A 15,230-nucleotide genomic window follows, 5' to 3' on the forward strand; every position below is an offset into this window, starting at 1 on the left:
CATGAGGCAACCTCACAGGCCCACGGCTGCCCGAAGAAGGGATAAACACTACCCCTTCCCTTCGTGTAGGATGGCAACAGCCCGGCCATACAGGGCCACAGCAAAGGCAGGAATCGTTGTGGGGGCCCTTGTGGAAGTTAAGCAAGCAATGGCCCAGAGTTGCCGAGTGGGACATGATTGGAAGAGGCACCAAGGCGAGAATACTCAGGTCTGTGGAATTTATGGGACCCAAGACCCGCCGAGGCTGGGAATAGTCCCGGGCTAGACCTCTGCATCAGGGTCTGCTGTTCTAACCCTTGAGCCACACAATCCGGTACATTACAGTAGTGAAACGGCAATCACATCGTGCCAGTGATGCAGCACAGAAATAAAAAATGCCATCACGGAGGAACGAACCCCGGACTCGTCGAGGAGGAGACCGACGCGCCCCCTTTCACAGTATTGAAAAAATTCCCACCTTGGGATATATCCACAGCACTGGCCGGATTCGAACCCTGGCCTGTGAGGGCTGATCCTACCAAAGGCACCAGCCGTACCTTTGAGCCACAGCTCCTTGGTTGCACGCAGCGGACAAAGCACTACAGCCGCCTCCGAGACCTCGTGAGACACTAGGAACCCCTCCTCAGTGCCGAAACCTGGGATTGAACCAGGGACCTCTAGAAGGTCAGTCTATGCCGCGCAAGACCGAAGAAAAACACCCGGAGGCAACCAAACCCCGCCCCCGGGGGGCGGGGGGCGTTCGGAGTTAACTTCAGCTCCGCAAACCGCCGCGGCCCGTAGGGCCAAAATACACGCATGGAGGCGGCGGCGCACAGCAGCCGCCCAGCAGCCGCGGAGAGAGCAACCGGACCCGGACAGCGGAGCCCCCAGGACCTGCCGCCAGGCAAGGTAGGCCAGCCGTGTTGCATGATTTGTAAAAGAAGTGAAGACTCCCATTCTATTGAAAACTGGATTATGGAAACCATCAGCCGCTAACCGAGTGACCGGAACGGGCAGAGCTCTGCGAGGGAGCGCTTAGCGACTCCCTCGAGGCCGGGTAACACACGCTGCGTGTACCTTGAAGTCGCCCGCCTCGCCGGGGCGCTGGAAAATAAGTACGTAAATGAGAAATCAAATCATTTACAAAAACACCGTCGGGAGAGGCGGAAACTGTCACGATTAGCCTCACAATTCATCCCCCAACCGCAAGAAGAATGCATCGTGAATAACAAACTGCAGTCAGACAGGGGAGCAGCTCGATTCCAATCCCCTTTGCAACACAATAGCCAGCCAGAATGGTAGAATCAGGACACATTCAACAGCTGTGTTTGTGAGCAGGCAGTGCACACACATATGAGCCTACACATAAAGGGTATCAGCTGCGTAGGACCCAAAAAGCCCACAGAGTGGCCAGGGCCCATCAGTAACGACCTGGGGATACACCGGGATGTCCAAACACCCCATATCCCCTGCCGCCCCCCCCCCCCTGTAAACCACTGGCATGCTATAGCAGTACTTAACCGGCCCCACAGGACCGGGGGAAGGAAGAGGGGGGGGGATTTACAGGCATAAGGCACTCGAGACCGCTAGAGCAGGTCCTCCACCCTAAACCCCAAGGGCCAGCTCACGCCGGCCCATCTTACCTGAACAGTGCTCTGGAGAGAATCGTGCAGAACAAAAAAAACAGGCTGATTGGTGGGGCCGGCCCGCCTCTTATAGAGGTCAGGTGGGACTGGTCGGCCATGTTGGGAGGGGGTGGGAGGTGGTTTCTTTTTGCTTTGGAGGGTTCTGTTGTGGAGCTAAAGCTCACTTTGTAACTCATGTGGCGAGGAAGACTAACGAGGAGGTAATTAGATGTTTTTCCTATCACAGCTAAAATAAAACAAATGAGCAAATTATTGCTGAATTAGGAAAATAGTAATCAACAGTACAACTTAAGAATTTTTAACTTGCCAGAAGATGTGAAAGGTACTGACTGCAGGATGTATTTAGAAAACTTATTTGCTGGCCTTTTACGTTTACAATTTCCTGAGCAATTAAAGACTGCCAAGGCTTATAGAATTCCTTCCCATAGAAGCCCAAATCAAACTAAAACTCGTCAGATGACATTTAAGGTATTTTGTCATTTTGTGCTAATACGGAAAACATCAAGAGAACTTCCATCTTTAATGGTCAACAGAAATAAAATCTTTGTTCATCTAGACTTTGCCAAGGAGGCTATAAAAATTTGCAAAGAATTTGCTGATCTTCATCCAACATTGAGAAGTTGTGGCTTCAAATATGGCCTGTTAGACCCATCTACAATGCGAATACCCGGATGATCTTTGCAACTCTCTATGGAAAACAATAGGAATGTCACATGAGATCTTGGATTGCCACTTTCTTCTAATGCCCTAAAGTGATGTATTTCTTTAATGGGCATGTTTGGATGAGATATTCTTGTTATGCATTTGTGCGATTCAAGATTTCTATTAATGTCTCTATTTTGTCTTTATTTATATGTTGCTCCATTTTTTTCTCATAATTATCTCTTTTTTTCTAACAAAACTGATTATTTTCTGTCACTTATTTTGAATCTTTCTACTTCTCATCTCAATTTTTCTCAATTATGTCTGATATCAATGGTATTAAACTTGTTTCTTTCAATGTTAAAAGTTTATGACATCCTGTTAAACGTACTAAAGTTTTGTATTATTTGGCCAGGCATAAGGCTGATATGTGTTTAAACTGAAACTGGGATGGTGCAGTGAGCTAAAAAACGGTGTTGGATCTAGCCCTGATCTCTTGACTGGGTGAGAGTATTCTGCTTAATTCAGAGACTCTGTCCCTCACCACCCCTTGTTGTAAATATTTTTGTCCACCCTAAGCGTGGAAGGGTATACTCAGATGTGAGTCCCTTGCTCATTGCACCATCAGGATTCAAGCAAGCCGGGCCGAAGACGGCTGAAATGCCAGAAACCGGTCCCCGGTAGCTTGTTTCCTTCCCAGTGTAAGAATTGGCTTTTGTAGTTTGGTTTGCCCTGTTCCCATCATGCACTGGGACAGGAACAGACTAATTTGCATACAGCCAGGTTCTGAAACTGGGATGGTGCAGTGAGCTAAAAAACGGTGTTGGATCTAGCCCTGATCTCTTGACTGGGTGAGAGTATTCTGCTTAATTCAGAGACTCTGTCCCTCACCACCCCTTGTTGTAAATATTTTTGTCCACCCTAAGCGTGGAAGGGTATACTCAGATGTGAGTCCCTTGCTCATTGCACCATCAGGATTCAAGCAAGCCGGGCCGAAGACAGCTGAAATGCCAGAAACCGGTCCCCGGTAGCTTGTTTCCTTCCCAGTGTAAGAATTGGCTTTTGTAGTTTGGTTTGCCCTGTTCCCATCATGCACTGGGACAGGAACAGACTAATTTGCATACAGCCAGGTTCTGAAACTGGGATGGTGCAGTGAGCTAAAAAACGGTGTTGGATCTAGCCCTGATCTCTTGACTGGGTGAGAGTATTCTGCTTAATTCAGAGACTCTGTCCCTCACCACCCCTTGTTGTAAGTATTTCTTTAAATGGGCATGTTTGGATGAGATATTCTTGTTATGCATTTGTGCGATTCAAGATTTCTATTAATGTCTCTATTTTGTCTTTATTTATATGTTGCTCCATTTTTTTCTCATAATTATCTCTTTTTTTCTAACAAAACTGATTATTTTCTGTCACTTATTTTGAATCTTTCTACTTCTCATCTCAATTTTTCTCAATTATGTCTGATATCAATGGTATTAAACTTGTTTCTTTCAATGTTAAAAGTTTATGACATCCTGTTAAACGTACTAAAGTTTTGTATTATTTGGCCAGGCATAAGGCTGATATGTGTTTATTCATATTGATGACGCTATCCTATCTCACATGAACAAAAAATGAGTTGGTAATATTATCTCTTCACCTGCTATCAATAAGAAAAATTGAGTTTTATTTTATGTGCAAAAAACAACTTCTTCAAATTTTACACAAATATTGCGATTCTAATTGTTTTTTTCTTATAACTAAAATTGAAATTGATAAAACGGTCCTACACTTGTTTAATATGTTTGGTCTCACAAAGGATGACCCTGAACCTTGGTCTCTTTTTACAACAGAAATTCTATCATTGGGTAATGTCCCACTTATTATTAGAGGTGACTTTAATCTAAGTGATCCTATATTGGATAGATGATTCCAAATCAAATATTGTCTGTTAAAAACGTATTTTGCTCTTAAATCATTTCTTAGATCAACTAAATTAGTGGATATCTGGTGTTTGCATCATCCAATGAATAAACAATTTACTTTTGTTCTAATCCTCAGAATTCATATACTCAATTAGATTTTTATTAAAATTCCGTCATTTAATCCCCTCTGTTTCTGACCCTAATATCAAAAATACTGATATTTTGAATCAAGGTCTTGTCTCATGCATTTTACATCCTACAGTTTCTCAACAGTCTCAAAGTAGATGGCACATGAACACAAATGTTATTCTTAACAATTAGACCAAGCCTAAAATATTATCGCAAATTCATCAGTACTTTTCATTGAAGCTGGAGGGTTCTACATCAATTGTCACATTTTCAGTTATGGCTCACAATAATAAAACATTTAGTGCAAGAATTCAAGAATTAGACAAGCAAATTGGCAAGTACGAACATCGTTTCATTACATCTAATCACAATAAATACAAAATACACCTATAAAATCTTCATTATTAGGAGTAGTCGGCATAGATATAGAAAAATCTCTGGATTTGCCAAACCGGATTTTAATGACCGGTAGATTAAGAAGTCAGCACTGTATGTCTCTTTTTGATTTGTATTATTTACCTCGTAAAATTGCTAAATGGGGGGCAACAACAGGAGACAAGTGTAATAGGCGTGGCTTATGGGCTGCAGACTCAGTTCATATGTTTTGTCTTGTCACAGACTAATGTTTTTTTTTCAAGAAATTGAGAATTTCTTGAGTCTAATTTTGGGTGCTCCGATGAAAATTACCAAGGTATTAGTAATTATGGGCGTAGGTTTTGATAGAGAATCCAATTTAAGACGTAGAGCCCAAACTGCTTTCCTATTTATTACTATAGCGCTGTTACGAGCATGTATAACTAATGAATTGATTAGCCTGGACCCACCTACCTTTACTAATTGGCGATCAAGACTGTTAGCCACTTATAATTTAGAGATGTCAATCTATAGAACCAAAGGGAGTAAAAAAAGGACCATGGGCTGTAAAATCTGGACCCCAATCTTTGATTGGATTTAGAAAATTTATGATATATAGTGTTTAACTGCTTGTTCTAAATTGCTCTTAAGTGAGCGGGTTTTGTGTGTTTGTAAGTTTGAAAATCATCTTTCCAAGTTTTGATAAAATGTACTATTTAGTATGACGGATTATTATCTTGCTCAAGCTACCCAGTCTATAATTGACTTGATAAGCAATTTTTCCTTGTAACTGTTTTGGATTTAATTGTATCATAACCTTGTAATGTTTTTTTTTTCTATTTTTGTATAATGCATCCCAACAAGTAAAGAGGGAAAAAACTCAATACAAATATTTAATAAATAAAAATAAATCTTCATTGTGAATTAAACACTATCTTCAGCGATAGAGTAGGCATACAAATCTCAAATCCAAAAGCTACATTTTGCTTTAATGCTAATAGATCTGGAAGATTTGTTGCCAACTATCTTCGCATTAAGAAAGATAAAACTCAAATCAATTATTTCTGCAAATTTGATGGGCAAACAGTCAAATCTCAGGCAGAAATAGTGAATTTATTTATGACTTTTATATTCAAAGTTATTTAATAAGCCTCCGTCTAATGATTTATCACTTATTGATAATTTTTTAAAGAAGTGTGGTTTACCTCAAATTGCACAGTCAGCTAGAGATAAGTTAGATATGGCAATTTCTATAGATGAAGCACATTCAGCTTTTAAATCACTTAAGCTGCTTAAATTCCAAGTACAGATAGTATTCCAATGGAATTTTATAGAGAATTTGCTCTACTCTTGTCACCACACATATTCCAATTGTTTACTGGTTTTAGTATTACAAGGAGCAACAGCAGGGTCCTTTACGGAAACTTTGATTATAGTCCTTCCAAAACCGGATAAAGACACCTCACTTGTTCCTTTCTCTTTCATTAACCAGAAGTGTAAAGTTCACGCAAAGATCCTTGCAACGAGGTTGGCATCTGTACTCCATACCTGTCAGGTCCCCTTCCGGAATCCTCAGGATCGTGCTGATGCTCAAATGGGTCCACATCTCGACTGCCCCAAGTCCATAATAATATACACACTGACTATTGAGATAGTCAAGCGAAGGAAGGAAAGGATAGGAACTGCAGTGAGGGAGACCTGAGGATAACACAATATAAAACACAATAAGTATACAGTTCCGTGATTCGTAGAACTAATAAAACAGTAGAACTGACTGAAACCACTACCTGAAAAGGAAAAGAAGGAGCTGCATCAGGAGAGAGAGGAGGGTGTTTTTTGCAATCTTCTGATACAAATACTATTGTGAGGAAACAACAAATAACATGGGTACAGTAAACATAACACTCTTACTGAAGAGGACGAGAAAAGGGTTATGAGACACTATCCACCTACCCCCACTTAGTTGTGGTATAAACTGATATGCATAAGGGTGAAATCCTCTGGGACACCCCTTACTAATGATGAATCCATAGTACAATAGCAAACTTGTACTATTACCAATGCGAGTGAAGCTTAGTTGCAATCAAACTTCAAGAACACCAAAGTAGGAGACTATGGGATCATACGTCATGCACCAAACACAGCCGTGAAAGGAAGCCAGTATAAAGTTTAACAATGCTCCATTTGGTAGAGCAGGACGTCATCAAGCATGCTGTGTAAAGCTGTATCCTGAGTTTTCAGTTAACAAACACTGAAAACCACAAAGCAAGCGTATCCAAAATAAGGTCAAAATGATACGAACAAAAAGTCATGCAGTAAAGAAGGGTAACTGTACAAAGCGCCTCCTGCTCTACATACAACTGTAAGCATGCGCCAAAAGAAGGAGTGTCATAAACAACGTATGTTACTTCGAATTGTATTCCCCTGCATGAGACCGCAGACTACCGCAGGTCCCACCAACAGGGAAACAATGCAATCACCATCCAGGAATAGCTTGAGGGTCTCCTCCACAAGAGACACATTCTCACCAAAGGAGGAGACGAGAAAGGAGCTTCACACCGGGCACAGGTTAGCACAAAGATATACCCAGAAAAGCACCCTTACCGCCCCTGGTCTTCGAAGGAGCATAGCAAACGCTGAGCCAAGAATCAGCAAAATAATCGGCAGCTCTTGGACTTCTCCTCCGCCCTATATCCGGTTATCTGCTGTAGCGTTAGGTTCACGTTGGACGTCGCGGACGTCAGGCATGCCGGGAAATGTGGATTCATGGCTCTTTTCCTGTGTTTAATGAGATATGGCAGTCAGTGCGCTCGCGACCGGTGCGCCATGACAATACCATTGTACATTTTGATCAATTTGGTTTCATGAAAAACAGCCATTCAATGAATAATGTTAGATTATTATTTTATGCAATTGAGAGGGATGCATCATTAACTTAACCAGCTGGTCTCCTAGCTTTGGATGCAGAAACGTATTTTGATAAAGTGCATTGGCAGTATCTTTTCTGTACCTTGACTGCAATTAATCTGGGCTCTCTAATTATTTGCATGATTTCAGCTTTATACTCAGGTCTGTCTGCTTAACATTTTATCAATGGTCTGATATCTAATACATGTTTACATTACAGAGATACTAGGCAAGGTTGCCCGTTATTGCCTTTGCTTTTTTTACTTGCAATAGAACCTTTGTTACTGACCATTAGAAATTCTATGGCAATTGAAGAACTTACTATTAATAATATTCCTATTAAAACCTCAGCCTATGCTTATGACGTACTTCTCTATATTGGTGATCCAGCTTTGTATATTCATCCATTAATACGTTTAATTAACACTTATTCTCAATGTTTAGGATATTCATCAAGTACTACAAAAACATACTTTTTTCGTTTAAATGTTCACTGTTTCCTGGTTATGGTTCCAAAAAAGAAATTATTTGGGCTAAAGACCAAATCAAAAACCTTGATACATTATTTTCACATAACATAAAACAATCGATTTCCTTAAATTGCTACTGCATTTTTGATTATATGAAAGTCAAATTTCAAAAGTCGTCTGTACTACATTTAACATTTTTTTTGAACAACATTTTGTTGCCCCGTTTCCAGTGCCTGCATTAGTCACTACGTCTATTTCAATGAGTTTGCTTCAGAAATCAGTAATTGTGAAATCTACCAAATTATTATTGAATTATTTTAATTAAATTTTTCGATCTCCAATGTCAACTATTTTACATTCATTGTTAAGGTATAATTCTAGGCTTGAGCTGCCCCCGAACAGGAGAATACTGCAACACGATAGCCAGAATATTACATAACTGCACAGGTCGAGAATGGAAAGGGGCGACCACTCGGTCCCCCGAACGTATGGTCGGGTGCCCCGATCGCCCCGGGAAACCATTTTGGGCGAGAGGCGTGTCACGGCTGGTATGCCCGAAGCGGCGTAGCCGGGGCGCGCCTTTTCCCGCCCAAGAGGGGTTGTCCTAGACACCTACACCGTCGGCCACGCCCTGTAGGCGGTCGGAGGAGGGTCCACGCCCTCCCAAAGAAGAATAAAAGGAGCAACAATCCAAGGAAGCATCCTCTTGTTCCTGTGCTTGGAAGCTGCACCTCTTCGTTGCACGTGAGCCCGAGACGGAACAAAGAGCCAATTTTGAGAACTTGTAATTTTGTGTTTCTTCTTTCAGCGATTTCGAAGCTTTGATCCAGGACCTCGAGTCGAATATCCGTGAACGATGCCTGGCAAGAAGGTCGGAAAGAAGGTTGGGACCGAACAGATGCTTCGTATGCTGGTAAAGGACATGGCAAACATGAAAAAGCAGATGCCGGCAATGAATGGTACGGGTAGACCGAAAAAAGTCATCGGACCAGCATTGCCGGGAGTAGTCCCTACTGGGAGAGGTAAAAGGGCCAGGAATAGGGCGGCAGGAGGGGAGGCTCCGGTTCCCGAATCACCTCCAGTGAGCCCGGTCAGTCCGGTCGAGGCCCCAGTTCCGGTCCCGAACGCGGGACAACCGATCCCTGTAGTGGTCACACCCGTTAACGAGGGGGATATGCCTCCTGAATTGGCTGCCCAGTTGGCGGCATGGTTGGGCAGGGACAACGAGGGGGCCACGGCCGAGGAGGCCAGGTCGATAATGAAGCAGTTGCGGCAATCGAAAGATGCTGGGAAGGCACCTTGTCATCTTGTTTCCCCGTAGGTTCCCTTGGAACAACCAGTATCGAGCGTTGGAACAGCAGCGACAACAGTCCCAGCTACTTGTTCGGGTAAGCAGCCGTTGCCAATGGCGGGGGAGGGATCGTTACCCTCAAGGAGGGAAAAAGTGGTTCAACATATCCCGATGGATGTGAAAGAAAGGATTCGGGCAGATAAATATGTGAACATGTTTTCATTGTTGACCGATCACTATGAGATAGAGCATGTTAGAAATCAGAAGGAGTTGTTGCATCTAAGTGTATGGCGTGCAAAGATGGCGGGTTTCAGAGTAGATGAAACGATCGCTAATTGGGCCAGGGCGTTTGGAATGTTCACTGCAATTATGGGGGAACGTAGGCCTGAAGTATTGTCGGAATTAGCTTGTTACCAGACACGTATTATGGAATTCTATGAATCGTATGAAGGCAATCAATGGTTTGGTTATGATAACAAATTTCGTAAGGCCAAGGAGCACGACCCATCCCTGGCGTGGGATTGTTTCGACTCCATTTCCTGGCAGAAACTGGCTGTTTCGAACACGGCGAAGTCGCCTTCTTTGGGCGGGAACGGGGCTGAGCCTTCCCGCCATTCTGTGGGGGCGCCCTTTCGGGCGGGCGCAAACAGCGATCAGAACGCAAAGAGTAATGGGAACTCAGGTAGAAAAGGGGTCTGTTGGAGCTTTAACAGAGGCAAGTGCACTAGGGCACATGGGGCATATAAGTTCAGGCATGAGTGTGCAGGGTGCGGACAGTCCTCACACCCCGAGAGTTCGTGCAGAGCCAAGACTGGTGATACGGGAGGTAGAGGAGGCGCCAAACAGGTCTAAAATCGACCGAGGGGCACCGTTACCTACTCCCGTTGATATCATGGCAATGATCCCTTGGCTGAACGAATACCCTGATCATGTCTCCGCCGGGGTGTTGCGAGACGGTTTCTCATATGGTTTCCGCATCCCGGCGGGGGATTTTCGGGGGGAAGCACAATGTAAGAACCAACTATCGGTTCAACAAAATACGGCGGTGGTACAGGCAAAGATTGCAAAGGAAGTGGCCCGAGGTCGGGTGGCGGGACCATATGGCAAGCCGCCAGTTGTCAACTTTGTTTGTTCGCCGTTGAGAGTAGTCCCCAAGAAGGACCCAGGTGAGTTTAGGTTAATCCACAACTTGTCCGCTCCTAGGCTTCTTGCGGTGAACGAGGCGATTGACCCGGGAGTTTGTTCGGTGCGGTACGCATCCTTTGATGAGGCCGTCGCCATTTTGAATCGCCTGGGGCCCGGAGCGCTGATGGCTAAATCAGATATCGAGTCAGCGTTCCGGTTGCTCCCGGTACACCCAGAGGATCAGCGTCTCTTAGGTTTTGTGTTTCAAGGACGCTACTACATGGATAAATGTATGCCAATGGGTTGCTCCATCTCTTGTGCGTATTTTGAGAAGTTCAGTACTTTTTTGCAATGGGCTTTCACCAGAGCCACGGGTTTTACACTGGTCATGCATTACCTTGATGATTTTCTGTTCCTGGGGGCAGCCGGGGACACGGAATGTGCTCAGGCCTTGAGTGAATTCTGTAATCTCATGAAGGAATTTGGCATGCCACTGGCACCAGGCAAGACGGTAGGGCCATCTACTACACTCGAGTTTCTGGGAATTGAGCTCGATTCTGTGGAGGGGTGCTTCCGCTTGCCCAAGGAGAAGGTAATGAAATTTAAGGCCTCGCTCGAAATGTGCCTCAGCGAGAGAAAAGTAACTCTCCATCAGTTGCAACAAGCTGTGGGTCAGCTTAACTTTGCCCTTAGAGTGATACCGATGGCTCGCCCCTTTTCCCACTCTATCGCCCAAGCTATGGTGGGCCTCAAGGAAGGGCACCACCGCACAAGACTGTCAGCAGAGGTTCGCCAGGATATGCGCATATGGCTGGCATTTCTGGCGGATTTCAACGGTCGTGTCGTGTGGAACAACCTGCCAGTTTCCTTCCGAAGAGCTGGGGTTGTGGACCGACTCGGCAGGGAGTGTAGGTTTTGGCGCCATATTTGGTAATCAATGGTCGGCACGACCCTGGCCGGTGTGGTGGCACAACGATGGGCTCACAGGTAACATTGGGTTTCTGGAGCTGTTCCCCATTCTGGTGGCCTTAAAAACATGGCCAGAGGGGTTTCGTGATCGCTCTGTGGTGTTCTGGTCTGATAATATGACTGTTGTGGAATGTATCAATAATCAGGCAGCACGCTGCAAATGGATTTTGAGATTGCTGAAGGAAATTGTCCTGTTATGTATGAGACTAAACGTCCACTTTAGGGCAAGACACGTGCCGGTTGTACTGAACCAGGCAGCTGATGCACTCTCTCGTTCCCATATGCAGGCCTTCCGGGGTTTTCTGCCCTCAGCGGACTTGGTGGCGGCACCATTTCCCGAAGCTCTCTGGTCTCTCGGTGCCCCGGATTACAAAACCTTGTGGGAGAGAGTCTAGCACCCAGGACAAGGAAGGCTTATAAAGGTGCGTTCCGTTCCTATTGGTCATTTTTGGGTTCAGCTAGGGGGGAGCAGTGGGGGCAGGAGGAGTATGTCCTGAAATTCCTGGTATCATTACATCAGGCAGGCAGATCAGTGGCGACAGCCAATGGGCACCGGGCCGCCATTTCCTTCATGGCGCGGGCACATGGAATCCCGGACCCCACAGCGTCCTTTCTCGTACAGAAGGCACTGCGTGGGTGGCAACGCCTTGAGGGTCGTAGAGTGGATGAGAGGCACCAGATAGGTCTAGCAAGGTTGTCCCTGTTAATGTCTGTACTCCCTGCGACATGTGCATCTCAATCAGAGACGGTGCTGTTCCGGGCCGCTTTTGCATTAGCATTCCATGGGGCTATGCGGGTAAGCGAACTGGTAGCAAGGAACAAGCAGGATACGGGGGGAGGTCTGTGTCGAGAACACATTCAAATTAAGGGGGAGACAATGGTAGTCTCAATAGCCAGGTCCAAGACCGATCAGGGAGCGATCGGGGACAGTGTGGTAGTCCAGCGGATTCCGGGATCTCCCATGTGCCCGGTAAAATGCGTAGAGGAGTATTTAGCGCAGAGGGCGGCATCATGGCGGGGAAGCTTGCTGAGGCACACCGACGCCACTCCACTGACTAGGTTTCAGTTTCAGCGGGTGTTAACAATGGCAATCGCGGCACCGGGCTTGAACCCGAGCGATTTTGGGACCCATTCCTTCCGGATAGGGGCTGCTACAGAGGCTACAGCCAGGGGTCTGAGTGTTGAAAAGGTGAAACAGTTGGGGCGTTGGTCCTCGAACTGTTATAAAAGGTATGTGCGGTTGCACATGCTGTGAAGCTTATGTCGGTATACAGACAAAATATCGACTCCAAAATATCGACTGGACATAATATCGAGTTTTAAATATAGACTGGACAAAATATCGACTGGACATAATATCGACTACAAAAATATCGTTTTTCAGGTAAGTGAAGTAATATCGACTGTATAAAATATAGATAGCAAAAATATCGAATTATTAATAATATATAATATTTTATAGTGTATTTTTATGTAATAATATGTGTGAAAAGTGTGTATTAATGTTATAAAATATTTTATTAAATGAATTTTGTTTTTATAATAATTGCGTAATGTAATTCTGTAGCGGGTTGTGGGTTTCTAGGGGAATCGGGTGGGAAGTAATTTAATAATAATTAATTAATTAATATATGTTTGTTAATATTTTTAATTAATAATTAATTGATAATTAATTAATATTAATTAGTTAATTAATTAATATAATTTTGAACATATTTTGTATTCGTAATTAATTGGTAATTAATTAATTGTAATTAGTTAATTACATTAATTAGAGTAAATTTTTAATATATATAATTTTGTGTTATTTTTAAGTAATTAATTGGGAAAAAATATTATTAATTATTAAAATAATTACAGCTAATGTGCTAATATATTTACTTTATTGTTATTGTTAATTAATAATTAATTGGTAATTAAATAATATTGATACATTTTGGGTAAAGGAGCATTTTTAGGGTTCAGGGTCAGTTTTCAGTTTTAGGGTAAAGGGGTATTTTTGGGGTTCAGGGTCAGTTTTCAGTTTTAGGGTGAAGGGGTATTTTTAGGGTTCAGGGTCAGTTTTCAGTTCATGGGTAAAGGGGTATTTTTAGGGTTCAGGGTCAGTTTTCAGTTCTTGTGTAAAGGGGTATTTTTAGGGTTCAGGGTCAGTTTTCAGTTCATGGGTAAAGGGGTATTTTTAGGGTTCAGGGTCAGTTTTCAGTTCATGGGTAAAGGGGTATTTTTAGGGTTCAGGGTCAGTTTTCAGTTTTTGGGTAAAGAGGCATTTTTAGGGTTCAGGGTCAGTTTTCAGTTTTTGGGTAAAGGGGTATTTTTAGGGTTAAGGGTCAGTTTTGGGTTTTTGGGTAAAGGGGTATTTTTAGGGTTCAGGGTCAACAAATAAGATTGTAAAAAATTATTTTTATTATTTTCATTTATTATTTAATTATTATAATTTAATTTAAGTATTTTTAAGTATATTTCAGTAATTAAAATTTAATATTAATTTAATTTAACACTGTTTTTAATAAAGTCGATATTTTTTACATCTATATTATTGTTAACGATATTTTGTACTCGATATTTTTGTACTTACCTGTTTGTAGATACAAACTCGATATTTTGACTGTCGATATTTTGTCCACGATATTTTGGCAAGTCGATATTTTGTCCCTCGATATTATTTCAGTGATCCGCTTATGTCATGTACTCACGCTTCTTGTTTTCTGTTTGGTTTACAGTTTCGCGAGCAGGCTTTGCGGGGCGGACTGTGCAGTTGACCCGACACCTGGGGACCAGCGGTCAAAGATCACCGGCTGAGGAAAGAGTGGTGTGGGTCGTTGGCCACTCATACGTGAGGCGTGCCGCAGACGTATTCAAAGCAGGTGACATGATTCACATGGCTGGGGAATACGGGTACAGGGTGACCTTCCACGGAAGGGGCGGGCTCTGTATTGACCAGTTTCAAAGTTTTATTGAGGGACTGTTAGGGCGGATGAGTTCACCGCCATGTGTAATCATAGTGCATCTTGGGGGCAATGATTTGGTGACCATTGGTCGACGAGTACTTCTCGAGTCAATTTTGTCCGCAGTAAGTTGGTTGGCGAGACGGGTTCCGGGGTGCACAATTGCATGGTCACACATGATTCCTCGGAAGGTGTGGCGGGGGGCCCTCTCTGTGTCAGCTTTGAACCAGTCGGTAAAGAAGGTTAATAACAAAATGAGTAGGTTGTTTCGTACAGGTAAATTGCATTGTATTCCACACGGATGTATCCGGGGGGACCATATGTATTTGGAGGATGGGGTCCATTTGTCCCGGGAGGGTAATGTCTTACTCATAGGAGACTTCATAGCTTGGTTAAAGAGTTTACGTAGCCATGACCTTTAGTAGGAGCTTTTGTGGGGGGTCCGGATAGCCGGTCAACTATCCGGCCTGTGGCGGTAAGGTCATGATCGGTGAGCAGTAATTGGAAGATCCCTAGAGGTGGGGCGCCACCCATTATGGATGGGAGTGCCCGGGGGGAGGCGGCCATTGGCTCCTCACACGGGGAGGCGGTACCCTTCTAAGGATGGGACCGCCGAAAGGGAAGGCGGTCATAGGCCCCTCCCTGGGGAGGAGGGGCTACGGGCCCCTCCTTGGAATTTCCCGGGGCCAGGACATCCGGGGCCAGGACATCCGCGACGGCGGATGTGGTAAGCAGTGTGGGGTGGGAGGGGGGTCTACGCTACCTTCTAGACACCTCACACGAGTCCTCGGATGACCACCAAGATGGCATCGAGTAAATATGGGGCCCCCGTTAAGACAAGGGAAATTGGAAGTTGGCACAGAGGT

This window comes from Lissotriton vulgaris, chromosome 3_1, assembly GCF_964263255.1.
Source record: "Lissotriton vulgaris chromosome 3_1, aLisVul1.2, whole genome shotgun sequence".
In the NCBI taxonomy this organism is placed as follows: domain Eukaryota; kingdom Metazoa; phylum Chordata; class Amphibia; order Caudata; family Salamandridae; genus Lissotriton; species Lissotriton vulgaris.